General features: G+C 35.1%; 1 pseudogene; it reads left to right on the forward strand.

Annotated features, from left to right (window-relative positions):
• The first annotated feature begins 4,605 nt into the window (after positions 1-4,605).
• On the forward strand, positions 4,606-6,369 carry LOC122899164 (annotated as a pseudogene).
• The last annotated feature ends 14,984 nt before the right edge of the window (positions 6,370-21,353 follow it).

Raw genomic sequence — 21,353 nt, forward strand, 5'->3', positions numbered from 1 at the left:
CTCAATCAAGACCTCAGCTGAGAACAAGGGTCAGACACTTAACTGACTGAGCCACCCAGGCATCCTGGAAAAGTCATTATTTTATAATATCAAGTCTACCCAAGATGATGAAGAGATTTAGGACAGTCTTGATCAAAAACCCAGCCAGACTTTTTATAGCAATTGGCAAGTTGATTCTAAAATTAATATTGGATTGGAAGAAGCTAGATAGACAAAACAATTTTGAAAAAGTAGAAAAAATTTGGAGGAGCTATACCACCTTATTTCAAGATTCACTTCATAACTACAACCATGAAGACAACACAATGTTGGTGTGAGGTTAGATATAGAAATCAATGGAATTAAATCAAGGGTTTAGAAATAGATCTGCAAATGTATGGCCAATTAATTTTTGAAGTTGAGAAGGTAATTCTGTGGGTAATGGATAATGCTTTTAATAAATGGGCCTGGAAAAATTACATATCTCTTATATGTAAGAAAAATGAATCTGATTTTGATGAACTTTATCTTCCTCTACATGCAAAAAAATAATTTAATAATATTCATAAAAGCCAAAAGTGTAAAACACATAGAAGAAAATGTAGGAGAAAACCTTCATGATTTAAGGAATACTAAGATTTATCAGCTAAAACAAATGAACACAACTTTTAAAAAATGACAAATTGGTCTTTTTTTTTTTTCTTAGGAAGAGAGTATCCACGGAAGGAAACAGAATCTTAAGCAGGATTCAAATCCAACATAGAGCCCAGTGAGGGGCTTGATCTTATGACCTTGGGATCACGACCTGAATCAGAATCAAGAGTTAGACGCTTAACAGATTGAGCCATGCAGCATCCCCAAAAATGATAAATTGGTCTTAATCAAATTGAAAACCTTTTATTCTTCAAAAGACATGAGAAAATGAAAAATCAAGGCACAAATTGGGAACCAGTATTTACAATACATGTATCTGATGAAAGACTTGCATCCAAACTATATAAGTAAGATGGCAGATGATGATAGAAGATAGGTAGATGGGTGAGTAGGTAGGTAGGTATATAGATAGATAGACAGACACTAGATATAGGTATAGTTATAAACTCTTACAACTCTGTAAGAAACAAACAACTAAATTTGTTTAAGTAACAGAAATTTGAATGGAAACTCAGAAAAGAAGATATAAGAATGGTCAGTGAGAATAGGTAAAGATGTTCAACATCCTTCATCATCAGAGAAATGCAAATTAAAACTGTAACAAAATAACTTACATATTCATGAGAATGGCACAATGTAAATGACTGATGAAACCAAGTGTTAGCAATAATTTTGAGCAGTTGGAGCTCTCTGTATTAGTGACAGGAATATAAAACTGTATAACCAGTTTGCTCCATTTAGCAACCGTCTGATAATAAAGTTTGACCCAGAAAGTCCACTGTTAAATTCTCCACCCCCCACAAATGAAAAAACATGTGTACACATAAAAATTTGTACAGGAATGTTGATGGTAACTTTATTCAAATGTCAAAAACTAAAAATAACTCAGCTATACATTAGTAAGTATATTGTTAAATGAATCATATTTTCATAATGGAATACTACTTAGGAATCAAAAAAAAGAATGAACTACTGATAAATACAAAAACATGATTGAATCTGTCCAATTCATTTATGTGAAATTTAACTAATAGCGTATCTATTTTATAGTAACAGAAAGCAGGTTTCCAGGTGTTATATGGGAATCACTTGGATGAGGAGGCTCAAGGGAACACTTAGAGGAAGTAATTATACAGATGTGCAAATTTATCAAAGCATATTGATATCTACACTTAAAAGAGTACATTTTGTCATATGTAAATTTTATCTAAAAAAATAAATGCATTTAATTAAAAAAAGTAAAAACAAACAAAAAATAAAATAAAATATTACAGTAGATAAAATATTTCACTCATCTCTAAAAAACTAAAAATTTTTTATTATAGATATAGATTTGTCAAATCAGTACATTGTACACCTGAAATTAATGTAACATTGTTTGTCAGCTATGTTTCAATAAAATAAATTGATAATGGGTTTTGGAAAAATAAATGCTTTTAAACACATTACCTGATATATGAAATGTGTAACTTTAAGCTAGGGCAATTTGACAATATTTTTAAAAATTAAAAGCATATATTTTTAATGTCTTTAAAATATATATATATGTTTTCTGATTCGAAATATAGACTGTATACTAGAGATACACACTTCCATTTTCAGTATGACATGTGTATAAGGTTTTCATTCCGTAACTGTTCATAATAGTAAAAAAAAGAAATAACCCAAATCTCTGTCTATAGATTGATTAGTTAGTAAAACAAATGAGAATATATTCATTCAATGGAATACTATCCAGCTATTAAAAAATGACAATGTCGGGGTGCCTGGGTGGCTCAGTGGTTTAGCCTCTGCCTTCGGCTCAGGTCATGATCTCAGAGTCCTGGGATCGAGGCCCGCATCGGGCTCTCTGCTCAGCGGGGAGCCTGCTTCTCCCCTCTCTCTCTGCCTGCCTCTCTGCCACTTGTGAGCTCTCTCTGTGTCAAATAAATAAATAAAATATTTTTTTAAATGACAATGTCCTTTATATATTGAAGTGGAATAATCTGTAAGATACACTGTTGAACAACATAAGGTGCAGATCAATTTTTATAGTATACCTTTTTTATAAGATTTTATTTAATAATATTAATAATAATATTAACAATATTTAATATTACCTGAGACAAAGGCAGAGGCTTAACACACTGAGCCATCCAGATGCCCCTATAGTATACTATTTTTTGGCTCATTATGTATTTGCTGTATGTGCTTACAGTTCTAAGGGAGGATATACAGAAAATCTGCCAAACCGAATATTCTAAATGAAAAAACACTGTGATTGGGGGTCAGAAGTTGAAGGAGAATTTTTAATGAATACAATTCTAAACTTTCTGACTTCAAACCATTTAAAAAATAAATAGCATTAAAAAGCAATGTAGGGGTGCCCAGCTGGCTCAGTCAGTAGGGCATGCAAATCTTGATATCAGGGTTGCAAGTTTGAGCTCACATTGGGTGTAGAGATTACCTAAAAATAAAAAAAATTTAAAGAAAAAAAGGCAATGTAAATTTTTAAAAATGAGAATGCCAGTGGCATAGGAATAAACAAAATAGACAAAGAAGCGGAGCATTTTTAAGCAACAGACTCATGATTTAATGTCAAAGAAAAGATGTCATCTAAATTATGAAGACAGAATTGGCTATTTCATATATAGTGTTAGATAGTTGAAAAAAATAAGACTTGAATAATGTGAACAATGTTTTTAAGTCAAGTACCTCAAAAGTAAACTCAGACTGGTTTCAGATAGTTTATTGGCTTACCCAAAAAATGTTTAGGGGGATCCTGAGTTCATGTGTGTCTTAATGCCAAGCCACAAATACACACAATATTATCAGGGTCTGGTACTCTTACTTTCTTAGTTCTGTTCTGCTTTTTTTCTGTGTGCTGACTTCATTGTTAGATAAGGTCTTTGCCTAAGCTACAGCAGCTCTAAACATCATATTTCTCTCTCCACATCCAGTGAATAGTCTTATAATTTAAAATGAATTGAATTTCATCTATCAATTATAATTCATGATATTAATAGACTAAAAGGAAAAATATGTAATTTTTACAATTGAGCCTAAAAAGACATTTGCTAAAAGGCAAGCTATAGTTTTCCAAAAAGCATTAGCAAATTAGTATTAGAAGAGGACTATCCTGGGGCACGTACATGGCTCAGTTGGTTGAGCATCTGACTCTTGATTTTGGCTCAGGTCATGATCTTGGGGTCAAAGATCAAACCCTGTGTCAGGCTCCACACTTAGTTGGGAGTCTGTCTGAGATTCTCTCTCTCCCTCTCTCTCTATCCCTCCCCTCCCATGCTTTCTCTCCCTCCCTCCCTCCCTCTAAAAATAAATAATATATAAATGCATAAAAAAGTAATAATATTTTTTAAAAAGAAGAGAATTATATTTAACTTGGTAAACTATATATACCAAAATCTACAACAAACTTTGTAGCTAATAGAAAAAGTTTTAATGCATTCCTTCTAAGATGAGGAACAATACTAACACTGCTACTATTTAACATGCTATTGGAAATTCTGGCAAATAATATAAAGAAAGAAAAATAAATATTATAAGCATTTGAAAGTAAGACATAAAACTAACATAATTTGCAGATAATGTGGACTCTTACTCAAGAGAGATTTGGCTCTCTACACCAACAATAGCCAATAGAAATTAACTTTAAGAAGATAATGAAATAGCAACAATAACAATAAATTGCCTAGGAATATCCTTAAAAAGAATACATAAGATCTCTGTGGACAAAACCTCAAAGTTCTGAATAATGTAGAAGATGATTTACATAAAGGGAGAAGTGTTCCCTGCTCTTGAATGATGTGTCTCAATGTCATAAAAAGTATCATCAACCTAAATGTTCAAGAGAACCACAAACTGAACTTGTTGTATTTTTTTAAGGAATAATTACTCTAAAATTTATTTTAAAGGAAGAAATGAGCCACAAATAGTTAATTCAACCTTTAAAAACAAGAGAGGGGCTTTAGGAACATGGCTGATGGGCTCCCACAGTGGCAGGATGTGATGAACTGGCTTGCAGATGGATTTTTTTTTTTCAATTTATTTATTTTCAGAAAAACAGTATTCATTATTTTTTCACCACACCCAGTGCTCCATGCAAGCCGTGCCCTCTATAATACCCACCACCTGGTACCCCAACCTCCCACCCCCGCCGCCACTTCAAACCCCTCAGATTGTTTTTCAGAGTCCATAGTCTCTCATGGTTCACCTCCCCTTCCAATTTACCCAAATTCCCTACTCCTCTCTAACGCCCCTTGTCCTCCATGCTATTTGTTATGCTCCACAAATAAGTGAAACCATATGATAATTGACTCTCTCTGCTTGATTTATTTCACTCAGCATAATCTCTTCCAGTCCCGTCCATGTTGCTACAAAAGTTGGGTATTCATCCTTTCTGATGGAGGCATAATACTCCATAGTGTATATGGACCACATCTTCCTTATCCATTCATCCGTTGAAGGGCATCTTGGTTCTTTCCATAGTTTGGCGACCGTGGCCATTGCTGCTATAAACATTGGGGTACAGATGGCCCTTCTTTTCACGACACCTGTGTCTTTGGGGTAAATACCCAGGAGTGCAATTGCAGGGTCTTAGGGAAGCTCTATTTTTAATTTCTTGAGGAATCTCCACACTGTTCTCCAAAGAGGCTGCACCAACTTGCATTCCCACCAACAGTGTAAGAGGGTTCCCCTTTCTCCACATCCTCTCCAACACATGTTGTTCCCTGTTTTGTTAATATTGGCCATTCTAACTGGTGTAAGGTGGATTTTGAAATGCCATCAGAGTGTTGCAGCACTGTGCCCCTCATGCTTTACGAATATTCAGACAGCAGTTAACAAAGATTAGCCGGCCAATCTTACAAAAGAATACGTCAGGTTTTTTGCAGCAGAGATTGCATGAACAGCAAAAGACATTGATTTTTTTTTTTAACCTGGTATTTTTTTTTTTATTTAACTTTTTTTTTCCAATGTATTTATTTTCAGAAAAACATTATTCATTATTTTTTCACCACACCCAGTGCTCCACCTGGTATTTTTTAAAAATTATTTTTTATTTTCAGCATAACAGTATTCATTATTCTTGCACCACACCCAGTGCTCCATGCAATCCGTGCCCTCTCTAATACCCACCACCTGGTACCCTGACCTCCCACCCCCCGCCCCTTCAAAACCCTCAGATTGTTTTTCAGAGTCCATAGTCTCTCATGGTTCACCTCCCCTTCCAATTTCCCCCAACTCCCTTCTCCTCTCTAACTCCCCATGTCCTCCATGCTATTTGTTATGCTCCACAAATAAGTGAAACCATATGATAATTGACTCTCTCTGCTTGACTTATTTCACTCAGCATAATCTCTTCCAGTCCCGTCCATGTTGCTACGCCAAACTGTGGAAAGAACCAAGATGCCCTTCAACGGACGAATGGATAAGAAAGATGTGGTCCATATACACTATGGAGTATTATGCCTCCATCAGAAAGGACATTGATGTTTTGATAGATTCATAGGACATTGATGTTTGATAGATTCATTGCCCGGTGAAGAATCTACAGGTGCCTTACAAGCTGCTAGCTTGTATAAGCTGGAAGAAGAAAACAAAGCTGCTACATCTCTGAAGGATGTTGTTTATGAAGGAGACATGTTTCTAGAAAAGATACAGAATGCACTTGCTGATAATATGCAGTCACAATTGAAGACAAGGGGTAGTAACCATAGCCAGTCTCTTCTAGACTTATAGTACCAGTATGTATCATGTGGCTGAAAAAAGGACTATTTCAGTGCCATTAAGAATTCTGCATCAGATCTAGATGTAACCCTTACCAACAGTTATAGAAACATTAAGCACTAAGACACATGCTCTCTTTTTAGCTGTTTTTAATAATCCTTCTATTTTCACTCTTGATAAATAAGCCTCTAAAACTGCAATTGAACTAGCTTTAAGCCATCATTATACCATCTTTTTTTATTATCAGAATGAAATTATTGAGGCAGATATTGCATTAGTGGTTTTAATATAATTAAGCAGATGTACTTTAAAATTCAAAGGACATTAAAAAACAAAAAAGGTAAACTTGTTCTACCAGATATATTAAGATATTCTACAAAGTAGTAATAGATGTTCTGTGCTATTGGTGCAGTAACATATAAATGAACCACAGACTATTCTGATGAGTCCAGACAGACCTATATAGATAGGTGAACTTAATGTATAATAAAGGCAGCACTACAGAACAATGAAGAAATCTGTCAAGACCAAATGTTGCAGAGGATTTGGTTCAATGGGAATTTTTATGCCAGAGGGAGTGTAAATTGCTGCAGCCACTTTGGAATGTAATTTGGAGTGAGCATTCTCATGTACTATTATACAACTTTTGCACAGGTGCCCTGAGATTCTTACATAACTATTTTCTTTGCAGCACTATGTTTATAATAGAAAGAATGTGGAACCAATCCAAATATCAGTCAATGAATAAATAAAGAATGAGGATGAAAAAATTATGTTGACTCAACTTTATTCACAAGAGAGTACACATAGTAGTAAAATTAATGAATGACAAACATACAAAAAAAAAGATGAATTTTGGAAACTTGATGTTGAACAGAAAAAGTAAGCCCAGAGAGCTACAGATTGTATGATATCACATACATGATACCACAAAACTGAACATTATATTGTGTAGAGGGATGTGTGTATATGTGTGTGTGTTAAATTATACTAAACAAGAACAAAAAGTGGGTGCCTGGGTGGCTCAGTGGGCTAAAGCCTCTGCCTTCACCTCAGGTCATGATCCCAGGGTCTAGGATCGAGCCCCGCATTTGGCTCTCTGCTCAGCAGGGAGTCTGCTTCCCTCTACTCTCTGCCTGCCTTTCTGCTTACTTGAGATCTCTGTCTGTCAAATAAATAAATAAAATCTTAAAAACAACAACAAAAAAAGAAGAATTAAAAACAAGTTCTCTGGAACTCCTAGCCTACCTTATCCAATCCAGAGAAATCCCCTAGGCAGGGCAGTGCAGACAGTTGGAGTTAATACTCTGTCTGCATTTATAGTGATGGTGAATGCCACGAGGTTGTAGGTGGGGCACTGACAATGTCTACTACACAAAGGTATGTGAACACAAATGAAGGAGAGCAATGACTTGCAGGGCAGAAACAGGTTTATGCAATAGGGAAGAGCACTTAGCAGATATCTGTGACCTTCTAATTCTTATATTTCGGCTGGTTTGTGTTGTTAATTTTATTATTATGCTTCCTATCCTACATATATTTTTTCAACACTTCATTAATATGATAAAAGGAAAAATAAAACACTTTTCTTGACATGAAAAAGTAAGTTAAAAAAAATAAGAGTTCCCAAATAGGAAAAAAATTGTTTCTAGTTACAAAAACCTGTTAATTGCCCAGTCTATTTTCAGCAGAGTACAAATATGATAATGCTTTATTTTTTCTTCAATAATTTACTTTTCCTTTTTTGGTGTTTTAAGATGTTTTGGACAGAATATATAGGCATGCATTCATTTTCAGATGTTAAAAATCCAGTTGATTACATCTTATAGATAATTCAGTGCTCACCCCCTCACTGCCAGTGCGTGTAAGATATCAGATGGAAAGCAGGTGCCCTGTGGTTGACATTTCCGTTCCTCTTGCCCCACAATGTCTCTCCTCCTTCGAGCAGCTCCAGGGTGGGGAAAAGAAAGGAGGCATTAAAGAGAAGGGAGTCAAGGAAGGTCATACTAGCTGTTACAGTCTACTTTTGGTTGCCGATGTCCTTGGCACAAGCAGGTGCCCATCTGCTTCTCGCTCAGCCATTTGGGAAGCCCCATGAGAGGAGTCTAAATGCCACCGTTCACTTTCCTCATGTGGAAAACACACCATCATCTCCACTCCCCCTATGCTCCCACAGCCGTTGGTACGTGTTAGAGGAAGTCATCTAGGGGATGCGACTGGCCGTTAACTGGAGAACTGGACCCAGTCAGTCAGAGGCTCCTCACCACTCCTCAGTGCTTGAAATGTAGGTTCTCTCCACACTGTCCCACAGTGGGAGCCATTCTCAAGGACATAGGCTTGAGAGAGCAATACATTGCTGAGACTATCCGGATAGTATATGTAACTGAAGCCAGTTAAGTCCTCTATAGAAGGCCTCGACAAAGATTTGGGAGACAGGTATAGAAATCTCATCTTTTGGCTGTCCAAGATAAGCCTACTAAGTAAATTCCCTCACTTACAAAACCTTCTCCCTACCAATAGGGAGTGCCCTCTTTGCTTGGTGTCTCCTGGCTCTCCTTCTCGCCTTCTGGAGCGTGTTTCAGATTACACCAGGGAAGCTCCCGGAGTTTGTGAAGCAATAGTATATTCCATAGCCTCTGGCTACTGGGGTTTTCTCATCTGGCCATGTTAAGAGGCGTGCCGGGAAAAACTGTGGAAACTCAGGTATCTGCCATGTCCATTTAGCTTATGAGATGCTTGTTTTAGCATCTTGGTCTATATTATCTTATTTAGTTCTTGTGACAACCCTTATGAGTTAGGTACTGTTTTTAACTTTTTGCAAATGAGAGAAATGTAGCTTAAAGATACTGAAAAGCCTGCAGCTAACTATTGAATGCGGGGGCTGGATAGAACCAAAGCACTCTGACTTTAGAGCCTGAAGACAAACGATAATCAATATAATGCTGAGAGGAAATGGAATCAGACAAATGGAGGTAATTTCATCCAGACCATGTTCAGATATGATGAATCATTCCTGTCTAAAACAGAAACTTTATGCATTTTCCTTAAAACTCAGTGTCTATAATCCCTGAAATGTGCTGATTGTTTAATTACTAGTCTCTAAAAGTCAACACCTTGACCTTTGGCTTATGTTTTCTAAATTCCCACATCTATGAACATTTTCTTTAGATATTTTTAAAAACATCAGTTAAGCTACAGTTTTATCATGATTAGAATTTGAATGGATTTTAGTTTCTTTTTTAAAAAGGATGATCATCTCTCTTCCAAATATAAGTTATTTGGGAAACATAGTACTGTTTCTTACCTTTGTAACTACATAAAGAGCTGTGATATCCAAATTTATGATGATGTATGTAGGAAAACCAAAAAAGTCTGTAAAACAGTTTCTGGAACTAAGAACCATTTTTAGAATGGTCTCATGAAAGAAGATCAATACATAAAGTCAATCACAATCTTAATTACTAGCAAAATTGGAATTTTAAATTTTAAAAATACCATTTACACTAGCTAATCTGAATGTGAAACCATTAGTAATAAATCTAACAAAGTTTGTAGAGAATTTACATGCAGAAAACTAAAAAAAAAATCATTGGTGAAAGAATTGAAAGAAAACCTAAAAAATGGAGAGATACACTGTTTATGTTTTGAATACACAATATTGCTAAGATATAAATTCTCTTCATTTTAATCTATAGATTCAAGACATTCTAATCAAAACCCCAAGGCTTTTTTTTTTAATTTACATTTAGCTTCTAAAATATGAGCAGAAAGACATAATAATAATCAAAACAATTCTGAAAAAGATCGAAGTAGAAGACTCCAGCACCCAATTTCAGGACTATGTATAACCTAGATTAATGAAAAAAGGAAAAAACATTGTGGTATTGGTGAAAGAACAGACACACAGATCACTGGAACAGCATGGATTGATTACCGAATATTGGTAATTTGTGTCGCCTACTTTTTCTTGACTGGTCGACATAGAGGTTTATCAATGTTCTTGATCTTCTTCTATGAGATCAGGCCTAGCATTTGGATCGGATTTATATTTCATTGATTTTCACTATGACCTCTATTATTTCTTTTCTTCTGCTTAATTTAGGTTCATTTGCTATGTTCCTTTTCTTCTAGTTTGTTAAGTTGGAAGCTGAAGCAATTGATAGAGGATCTTCATTCATTCTCAGTATAAATGTTTAATGGCATAATTTCCCCCTTAAGCACTGCTTTTGCTTCATCCCTCAAATTTTAGCACGTTGTGTTTTAATTTTCATTCAAATAAAAACACATTTTTAACTTTCCTTTTGATTTTTTCTTTGACGGTGGATAATTTAAATGTTATTTACTTTCTGTTAATTTACTTTCTTTTTTATATAAAAAAGTTAATTTTATATGTCAACTGGGCTAGAGTATAGTGACCATAGTTTGTTGGGCAACCACTAGTTTAGATATTCCTGTAAAGGTAATTTTTAGGTGTGATTTAGATTTACAATCGGTTGACTCAAAGTAAAGCAAATTATCCTCCATAATGTGGGTATACCTTATACAATTAGTTGAAAGCCTTAAGAGAAAAGATAGGTATCCCAAAAAAGGAATTCTGCCTCCAGATGGCAACATTAAAAATTCTGCCCGAGTTTGCAGCCTTTTTAGATGCAACAAAGCAACATCATCTCTTACCTGAATTTCTAGTCTGCTGGCTTGAAAAACAGATTTCAGATTTGCCTGTCCCCACAATTACGTGAACTAGTAAGCTAAATCTTTGAAATCTTTCTCTATTTTATATATAAAATCTATAAAATATTGTAGAGAAATAGTGTAAATATATATAAATGTGTGTGTGTGTGTGTGTGTGTATATATATATATATATATATATATGGCTTTCTTGGTTGGGATTCAAGGGATCCAGGAAAATTTATATATTATTATTTATGTTTGCAGGTTGCAGGGGAGGGAATTCTTAACTTTCAGGATATTCTCAAAGGACCCCTTAGGTCCAATAGAGGTCAAGGATCATTGTTATAATCAATAGCAAAAATGAAGTATTAACACATAATACAACATGGAAACATGGATAAACAGTAGATGATAGATAGATAGATAATAAATATAGACAAACAGATGATAGATACAAAGATAGATATAGATGTAGATGCAGTATATTGGTTCTGTTTCTTTGAGAATTTTGGAGAATTTCTTTGGAGAAATTGACTAAAACAATTTTCAAATATTTGGGGATTTTCCAGAGATCTTTCTATTTTTGGTTTCTAATTCCTTCCATTGTAGTCAGACAACATATTTTACATGATTTAAATCCTTTTAAATTTAGTGAGAACTGTTTTATTGCCCCAAATATGACAGTCTTGGCAATGTTATGTGTGCATTTGAAAACAATGTGTAATCTGCTGTCATTGAAGAAAATGTTCCAGAAATGTCTATTAGGTCAAGTTACTTGAGAGTGTTATTCAAATTTCTATGCCTTTGTTGATTTAGTGTTCCATTATATAAGATACTTGTTTTGTCCATTTTGCAAGAGGGAAACTGAAATCTCCCACTGCAATTATGAATTTTTTTTAGTTTTCTTTACAGATCTATCAGTTTTTGCATCATTATTTTCTTTCTTTTATGTTATGTTAGTTACTATACAGCATGTCATTAGTTGTTGTTGTTTTTTTAAGATTTTATTTATTAGAGAGAGAGAATGAGAATGAGAGAGAGCATGAGAGAAGAGAGGTCAGCATGAGAAGCAGACTCCTGACCGAGCAGGGAGCCTAATGCTGGACCCGATCCCGGGATTCCAGGATCATGACCTGAGCCGAAGGCAGCGGCTTAACCCACTGAGCCACCCAGGCGCCCCTCTATTTATAATTTTTGAGGAAACTCCACACTGTTTTCCAAAGTGGCTGTACCAACTTGCATTCCCACCAAAAGTATAAGAAAGTCCCCCTTTCTCCACAGCCTGTCCAACATTTATTGTTTCTTGCCTTGTCAATTTTTGCCATTCTAACTGGTGTAAGGTAGTATCTCAATGTGGTTTTGATTTGAATTTCCCTGATGGCTAATGATGATGAACATTTTTTCATGTGTCTGTTAGCCATTTGTATGTCTTTTTTTGAGAAGTGTCTGTTCCCTCATTAAAATTCTTCAGAGTATAGGGACAGAGGGAACACTCCTCAACTTCATAAAATCCAGCTATGAAAAACCCACAGTGAATATCATTCTCAATGGGGAAAAGCTGAGAGCCTTTCTATTGAGATCAGGAACACAACAACGATGCCCACTCTTACCACTCTTGTTCAACATAGTATTAGAAGTCCTAGCAACAACAATCAGACAACAAAAAGAAATAAAAGGTATTCAATTTGGCAATGAAGAAGTCAAATTCTCTCTTTTTGCAGATGACATGATACTTTACATGGAAAACCTGAAAGGCTCAACCCCCAAACTACTAGAACTCATACAGCAATTCAGTAATGTGGCAAGATACAAAATCAATGCACAGAAGTCCTTTGCTTTCTTATACACTAGCAATGAAACTATAGAAAGAAAAATTAGAGAATTGATTCCATTACAATAGTACCAATAACCATAAGATACCTTGGAATAAACCTAACCAAAGAGGTAAAGGATCTATACTCTAGAACTATAGAACATTCATGGAAGAAATTGAAGAAGACACAAAAAATAGAAAACCTTTCCATGCTCATGGATTGGAAGAATAAACATTGTTAAAATGTCTATGCTGCCCAGAGCAATCTATACCTTCAATGCCATCCCAATCAAAATACCATCGACAGTTTTCAAAGTGCTGGAGCAAACAATGCTAAAATTTATATGGAACCAGAAAAGACCCCAAATCGTCAAGGAAATGTTGAAAAAGAAAAACAAAGCTGAGGGCATCACGTTGCCTGATTTCAAGCTGTATTACAAAGCTGTGATCACTGAGACAGCATGGTACTGGCACAAAAACAGACACATAGACCAATGGAACAGAATAGAGAGCCCGGATATGAACCCTCTACACTATGGTCAAATAATCTTCGACAAAGCAGGAAAAAATATCCAATGGAAAAAAGACAGTCTCTTCAATAAATGGTGCTGGAAAAATTGGACAGCTATATACAGAAGAATGAAACTCAACCGTTTGCTTACACCATACAGAAAGATAAACTCTAAATGGATGAAAGACTTCAGTGAGACAGAAATCCATCAGAATCCTAGAAGAGAACATAGGCAGTAACATTTTTGACATCGGCCACAGCAAATTCTTTTAAGACACCAAAGGCAAGGGAAACAAAAGCAAAAATTAACTTTTGGGACTTCATCAAGATAAAAAGCTCCTACGCAGCAAAGGAAACAGTTAACAAAACAAAGAGGAAACCCATGGAGTGGGAGAAGATATTATTTACAAATGACACTACAGACTGCGGGCGGATATCCAAGATCTATAAAGAACTTCTCAAACTCAACTCCCCAAAAAAACAAATAATCAAGTCAAAAAATGGGCAGAAGACATGAACAGATGCCTCATTATTTTCAAATTCTCCTCGTAAATTTAGAAATATTTAGGAATGCTGACACAAGAGTTTGTTAAAAAAAAGGAAGAAGTGTTTAGAAATGCTACATGTATATTTGAATTTACCCCTTTTTCTTTATGAAATGACTTTCTTTATGCATGACAAAATTTTTATTGGTCTTAAATCTGCCTTTTCTGATATTAATATTGCCACCTCAGCTTACTGCTGAGTAGCAGTAGCATTTATTTATTTATTTATCTACTTATTCCATTTGTTCTTTTTCTTTCTTCTTTGTTTTCTTTCTATTTATTTCACCTGCTTTTTCTCCTTTTTCCTTCTATTTTGGATTGTGTATTTTTAATTATTTTATTTCATCTTTTTTATTCACTTACTAGTTATAATACTGTCTTTTGTTATTTTAGTGGTTGGATTAGCATTTGGAGATTATATCTCATCTCACTCTAATTCTAAGTAATACTCTCTTTTTTTTTTAAGATTTTATTTATTTATTTGACAGAGAGATCACAAGCAGGCAGAGAGGCAGGCAGAGAGAGAGGAGGAAGCAGGCTCCCTGCTGAGCAGAGAGCCCTTTGCGGATCTATCCCAGGACCCTGAGATCATGACCCGAGCTGAAGGCAGTGGCTTAACCCACTGAGCCACCCAGGCGCCCCAGTAATACTGTCTCTTAAAAAAGTATACTTTCATTTCTCTCTTCTGGCCTTTGTTGTCCAACACTTACTTCTACACATGTATAAACCGCACACACAAAGAAGAACAGTTACCCATCTATGTTGTTATTTGTCCTGAAGTTAACTTATACAGCAGGTTACTACGGTTCTGGGAAAACAGTTCCATTTCCCTATAAATGAAAACAGATAGCCTCTCTTTGCCTATAATTAGAGCTATCCAAGTAGAAAAGGGCAAACTGAGGTCTCTTCATGCCTTCAATAAACCATATTCTTTTTTGAAATAACTTCGTTGAGGTGTATTTTGCCAAACTTCAGCTGAGTTTCTTTTCTTTTGATGGTGCCAAGCAATTATTACACTAGCATCTAATGATCTTATGGGGGAAAAAACATAAATCATATATAAATTATTTATAACATATAAGTCATTTTATATGTCAACATTGATAACAAATAGGTTATTACATTTATGAGCACATATAAATATGGTCTTTATAATTCAATATTCAAATTTTACCTGTGTAACTTCTAACGTATCAGCTATTTTGCATCTTAATATAATATAGAAAATGTTTATAAAATTATTGTCACATTAGAATTTTTTGGTTTAGATGCTTGAGAAATTGGCTTATGGCTTCTGAAAAAAAAATCGATGTAGTCACAGACAAGTATATGGTAACTTCTCAAGCAATAAATCATTGGGTTCAATAATGACTATATGAGAAGACAATGAAATATATGAGTAAGTGAATGCATGATTTCATTATTTTAATAACTGCAAAGATCTAACTGAATGGTATATATTGTCCTAAATATAGGTATTTTAATGAGAGAACTATGTTATTGAAAAAAAACTATAAAATTTATTGAAAATTGTGCAATATGATCTGAATAAATGCAGAAATATTCTATGCCTCAGTATTTGATCTTAGATAGTCCTCAATAGTCCAAAATAGTAATCTTTTCCAAATTTTTGTGTACTTTCTATATATGTATATTTAATACAATTAAATTATATTTGATATAATGCTTAACAAAATTTTTTTTAAGATTTTATTTATTTATCTGACAGACACAGAGATTACAAGTAGGCAGAGAGGAAGGCAGAGAGAGACGGGGGGAAGAAGCAGGCTTCTGGCTGAGCAGAGAGCCCGATGCGGGACTCAATCCCAGGACACTGGGATCATGACCCGAGCCGAAGGCAGCGGCTTAACTGATAAGCCACCCAGGCGCCCCTTTAACAAGATTTTTTAACTGAAAAAATCATTCTAAAGTTCACAGAAAAAATAGATGTGTGAGAATTTTGAAGAAAACCATCTTATCAGAGGATGAATCTTATTAAAAAGCATGGTGATGAAAAAATATAGTAGTGAAAAAAAAAACCACACAGAAATATCGGTGAAAGATAATAGAAGTCCTGATAATGGATTTAGGAATATGTTTAAAAAGTTCACATGTGAAAGGGGAAAAGAAAGTGTTATTTAATTAAATATTTTAGGAAGTGGCTCTTAATTCAGAACAAAATGAACATATAACCTAATTTTATACTACACTTAAAAATAAATTCCAGGGCGCCTGGGTGGCTCAGTGGGTTAAGCCTCTGCTTTTGGCTCGGGTCATGATCTTAGGGACTTGGGATAGAGCCCTGCATCGGGCTCTCTGCTCAGCAGGGAGCCTGCTTCCCCCTCTCTCTCTGCCTGCTTCTCTGCATACCTGTGATCTTTCTCTGTCAAATAAAAAAAATCTTAAAAAAAAAATAAATCCCAAATTTAGTAAAAATAAAATATAAAGAATAAATTAACAAAGCATGAAAAATAATATGGCCAAATATATTTATAACTTGAAGTTAGGAAGACCTTCCCAAGCATTAGAGGAAATGGAGTCATAAAGAGAAATGGTACTTGATTTGAGTATGTAAAAATGAAAATTTCTATATGATAAAAGAACATTAATAAAGTTAAAAAAAAACACGGGAAAAAGGAGTAACACAAAAGAGATGAAGAATTAATATTCCTAAAATTAATTTTAAAGAACAATAGATAAAAGTGGGCAATGATTATGAATAGGCATTTGATGAGCACTGAAATATAAATGGCCAATCACCATATGAAAATAATCTATGAGGTAGTGAAAACAGAAATCACTACAAGCATTTCTAACGGGAAGGAGTTTATTCCAGGAAATAAAGTGTTCACACACTCATTGAAATAGCTGAAAAGAAGTCAGAAAGGGCCACTAAGGCTCTGAGGTTCACGACTAGGCTTCAGGGAACCAGGAAGTTGTTTCTGTTGCCAAAGCCAGGCACTGTGGTAATCTCTGATAGTCACAGTGGCCACAGACAGACGTGAGAGATTTGCAGAGGTTGCTTCAAAGCCTTACTTGTGTGTGTGTGTGTGTGTGTGTGTGTGTGTGTTTGGGAGGTGGGGTTTTTTAAAAAAATATTTATATTTCAATGTTTTATCTAAATTCCAGTTAACTAACATACAACATAATATTAGTTTCTGGTATAGAATTGATTCATTATTTACATACAGCACCCAGTGCTCATCAAAGAAGTGCCCTCCTTAATCCATCACCCATTTAACCCATCCCCCTGCCCATCTCCCCTCCAGCAACCCTCAGTTTGTTCTCTGTAGTTAAGAGTCTGTTTTATGGTTTGCTTCTCTTTTTTTTTTCTCCTCTACGTTCATCTGTTACATTTCTTAAGTTCCACATATGAGTGAAATGATATGGTACTTGTCTCTCTCTGACTGACTTATTTCACTTAGCACAATACTCTAGCACCTTCCATATCATTGGAAATGGCAAGATTTCAACCGATTTTTATGGCTGAGTAATATTCCATTATATATATATATATATATATATATATATATATATATATACACATATCACATCTTCTTTTCCATTCATCAGTGGATAGAAAGTTGGGTTCTTCCTATAATTTGATATTGTTGGTATGCTGCAATAAACATCAGGGTGCATGCATCCCTTTGAATCAATATTTTTGGATCCTTTGGATAAATACCTAATAGTGCAATTTCTGGGTTACAGGGTAGCTCTATTTTTAACCTTTTTGAGAAACCTCCATACCGGGCGCCTGGGTGGCTCAGTGGGTAAAGCCGCTGCATTCGGCTCAGGTCATGATCTCAGGGTCCTGGGATCGAGGCCCGTGTCGGGCTCTCTGCTCAGCAGGGAGCCTGCTTCCTCCTCTCTCTCTGCCTGTTTGTGATCTCTCTCTGTCAAATAAATAAATAAAATCTTTAAAAAAAAAAAAGAAACCTCCATACCATTTTCCAGAGTGGCTGCACTAGCTTGTATTCTCACCAGCAGTATAAGAGGGTTCCCTTTTCTCCACATCCTTGCCAACACCCATTGTTTCCTGTGTTGTTAATTCAGCCATATTAAAGGTGTGAGGTGTTATCCCATTGTAGTTTTTATTTATATTTCCCTGATCATGAATGATGCTAAGCATCCTTTCATGTCTGTTAGCCATCTATATGTTGTCTTTGGAAAAATGTGTATTCATGTCTTCTGCCCATTTTTTAACTAAATAATTTGTTCTTAGGCTATTAAGTTCCATAAGTTCTTTATATATTTTAGATATTAACCCTTCATAGATATGTCATTTGCAAATTTCTTCTCCCATTCCGTAGGTTGCCTTTTAACTTTATTGGTTATTTCCTTCACTGTGCAGAAGCTTTTTATCTTCATGAAGTCTCAATAGTTTGTTTTTCCTTTCCTTTCCCTTGTCTCAGGAGATGTATCTAGTAAGAAGCTGCTATGGTTGGTGTCAAAGAGGTTACTGCTTGTGTTCTCCTCTGAGATTTTGATGGTTTCCTGTCTCACATTTAGGCCTTCCATCCATTCTGAATTTATTTTTGTGTATGCTGTAAGGAAATGGTTCAGCTTCATTCTGATGCATGTTGCTGTCCAGTTTTCCCAACACCATTTGTTGAAGAGACTGTCTTTCTCCCATTGTATAGTCTTTCCTACTTTTTTTAAGATAAGTTGACCATATAGTTGTGGGTCCATTTCTCGGTGTTCTACTCTGTTTCATTGACCTATGTGTCTATTTTTGTGCCAGTATCATACTGTCTTGATCACAGATTTGTAATATGGTTTGAAGTCTAGAATTGTGATGCCTCCAGATTTACTATTATTTTTCAAGTTTGCTTTGAAAGGGCCTTTTGTGGTTCCATGCAAATTTTAGGATTGGTTGTCCTAGCTCTATGAAAAATGTTGATGGTATTTTGATAGGGATTGCATTAAATGTGTAGATTGTTTTGGGGAATATAGACATTTTAACAATATTTGTTCTTCCAGTCCATGAGCATGGAATGTTTTTGCATTTCTCTGGGTCTTCTTCAATTTTTTTCATAAGTGTTTTATAGTTTCTGGAGTATAGATCTTTTACCTCTTTGTTTAGTCTTATTGCCAAGTATCTTGGGATTTTTGGTGCAATTGTAAATGGGATAGATTCTTTGGTTTCTCTTTCTGCTGCTTCATTATTGTTATAGAAATATAAGTGATTTCTGTATGTTGATTTTGTATCCTGCAACTTTCTTGAATTTGTCTATCAATTTTAGCAATTTTTTGGTGGAGTCTTTCAGGTTTTCTATACAGGGTACCATGTCATCTGCAAATAATCAAAGTTTGACTTTTTCCTTGTCAACTTGGATGCCTTTTATTTCTTTTTGTTTCTGATTGCTGAGACTAAGATTTCCAGTACTATGTTAAATAACAGTGGTGAGAGTGGACATCTCTGTCTTGTTCCTGACCACAGAGGAAAAGCTCTCATTTTTTCCCCATTGAGAATATTAGCTGTGGGTCTCATATATAATCTTTGTGATGTTGCAGATGGTCCTTTTATCCCTACTTTGCTGAGGGTTTTTATCAAAAATGGATGCGTACTTTGTCAATATTTTTTTTCCTGCAGCTATTGAGAGGATCAGATGATTCTCAACCTTTCTTTTATTAATGTGGTGTATCACATTACTTGATTTGTGAATATTGAACCACCCTTGCAACCCAGGAATAAATTCCACTTGACCATGATGAATGATTCTTTTAATGTACTGTTGGATTCGATTTGTTACAATTTTATTGAGAATTTTTGCAACCATATTCATCAGGGATATTGGCCTGTAGTTCTCTTTAGTGAGGTCTTTGTCTGGTTTTGGAATCAGGGTAAAGCTGGTCTCATAGAATGAGTTTGACAGTTTTCCTTCCATTTTTATTTTTTGAAATAGTTTGAGAAGAATGGGTACTAACTCTTCTTTAAATGTTTCATAGAATGCCCCTGGGAAGCCATTTGTCCCTGGACTTTTGTTTGTTGGGAGTCTTTTTTCATTGTTGATTCAGTTTCTTTGCTGATTATCCGTTTGTTCAACTTTTCTATTTCTTTTTGTTTTAGTTTTGGTCGTTTATATGTTTCAAAGAATTTAGCCATTTCTTCCAAATTGCCCAATTTGTTGGCATATAATTTTTCATAAGATTCTCTTATAATTATTTGTATTTCTGTGGTATAACTTGTGATTTCTTCTCTCTCATTTGTGATTTTACTTATTTGAGGGCATTCTCTTTTCCTTTTGATAAGCCTGGCTAGGGAGTTATCAATTTTATTAATTTTTAAAGAACCAGATCCTGGTTTGATCAATTTGTTTTACTGGGTTTTTTTGTTTGTTTGGTTGGTTGGTTGATTTTTGTTTTGGTTTCTATGTCATTTATTCTACTCTAACCTTTATTATTTCCCTCCTTCTGCTGGCTTTAGACTTCATTTGTTCTTTTTCTATCTCCTTTAGGTGTAGGGTTAGGTTGTTAGGTTGTATATGTGAGATTTTTTTTTTTTGTTCCTGAGGTAGGCCTGTATTGCTATATACTGTTTTTACTACATTCCAATGGATTGGGACTCTTGTGTTTTCATTTTCATTTGTTTCTATGTATTTTTTATTTCTTCTTTAATTTCTTGGACCCACTCATTGTTTAGTAGCATATTTGTGAACTTCCATGATATTTTTGGTCTTTCCCGATTTTTTCTTGTGGTTGACTTCAAGTTTCATAATGTGGTCAGAAAATATGCATGCTATGAACTCAATCTTTTTGTACTCATAGAGGCCTGATTTGTGACCTAGTGTGTGATATGTTCTAGAGAATGTCCCATATGCACTTGAAAAGAATGTGTATTCTGCAGCTCTAGGATGAAATATTCTGAATATATGTTAAATCCATCTGATCCAGTGTGTCCTTCAAAGCCCTTGCTTCCCTTGTTGATTTTCTGCTTAAATGACCCATACATTGATTTAAGTGGAGTGTTAAAGTCCCCTACTATTATTGTATTATTATCTGGTGAGTTCCTTTATATTTGTTATTAATTGTCTTATATATACATGGGTGCTCCCATGTTGGAGCCATAAATATTTACAATTTTTAGATTTTCTTGTTGGATAGCCCTCTTTGTTATTACAGTACCCTTCTTTGTCTCTTGTTACAGTCTTTGGTTTAAAATCTAGTTTTTCTGATACAAGTATTACTACTCTGGTTTTCTTTTGATATCCATTTGCCTGGTAAATATTTCTCCATCCCTTTGTTTTCAACCTGGAGTTGTGTTTAGATCTAAAATGAGTCCCCTTGGGGTACCTGGGTACTGGGTGGCTCAGTGTGTTAAAGCCTCTGCTTTCAGCTCAGGTCATGATCCCAGGGTCCTGGGATCAAGCCCTGCATCGGGCTCTCTGCTCAGTAGGGAGCCTTCTTCTACATCTCTATCTGCCTGCCTCTCTGCCTACTTGTGATCTCTG

This window comes from Neovison vison, chromosome 2 (assembly GCF_020171115.1).
Source record: "Neovison vison isolate M4711 chromosome 2, ASM_NN_V1, whole genome shotgun sequence".
In the NCBI taxonomy this organism is placed as follows: domain Eukaryota; kingdom Metazoa; phylum Chordata; class Mammalia; order Carnivora; family Mustelidae; genus Neogale; species Neogale vison.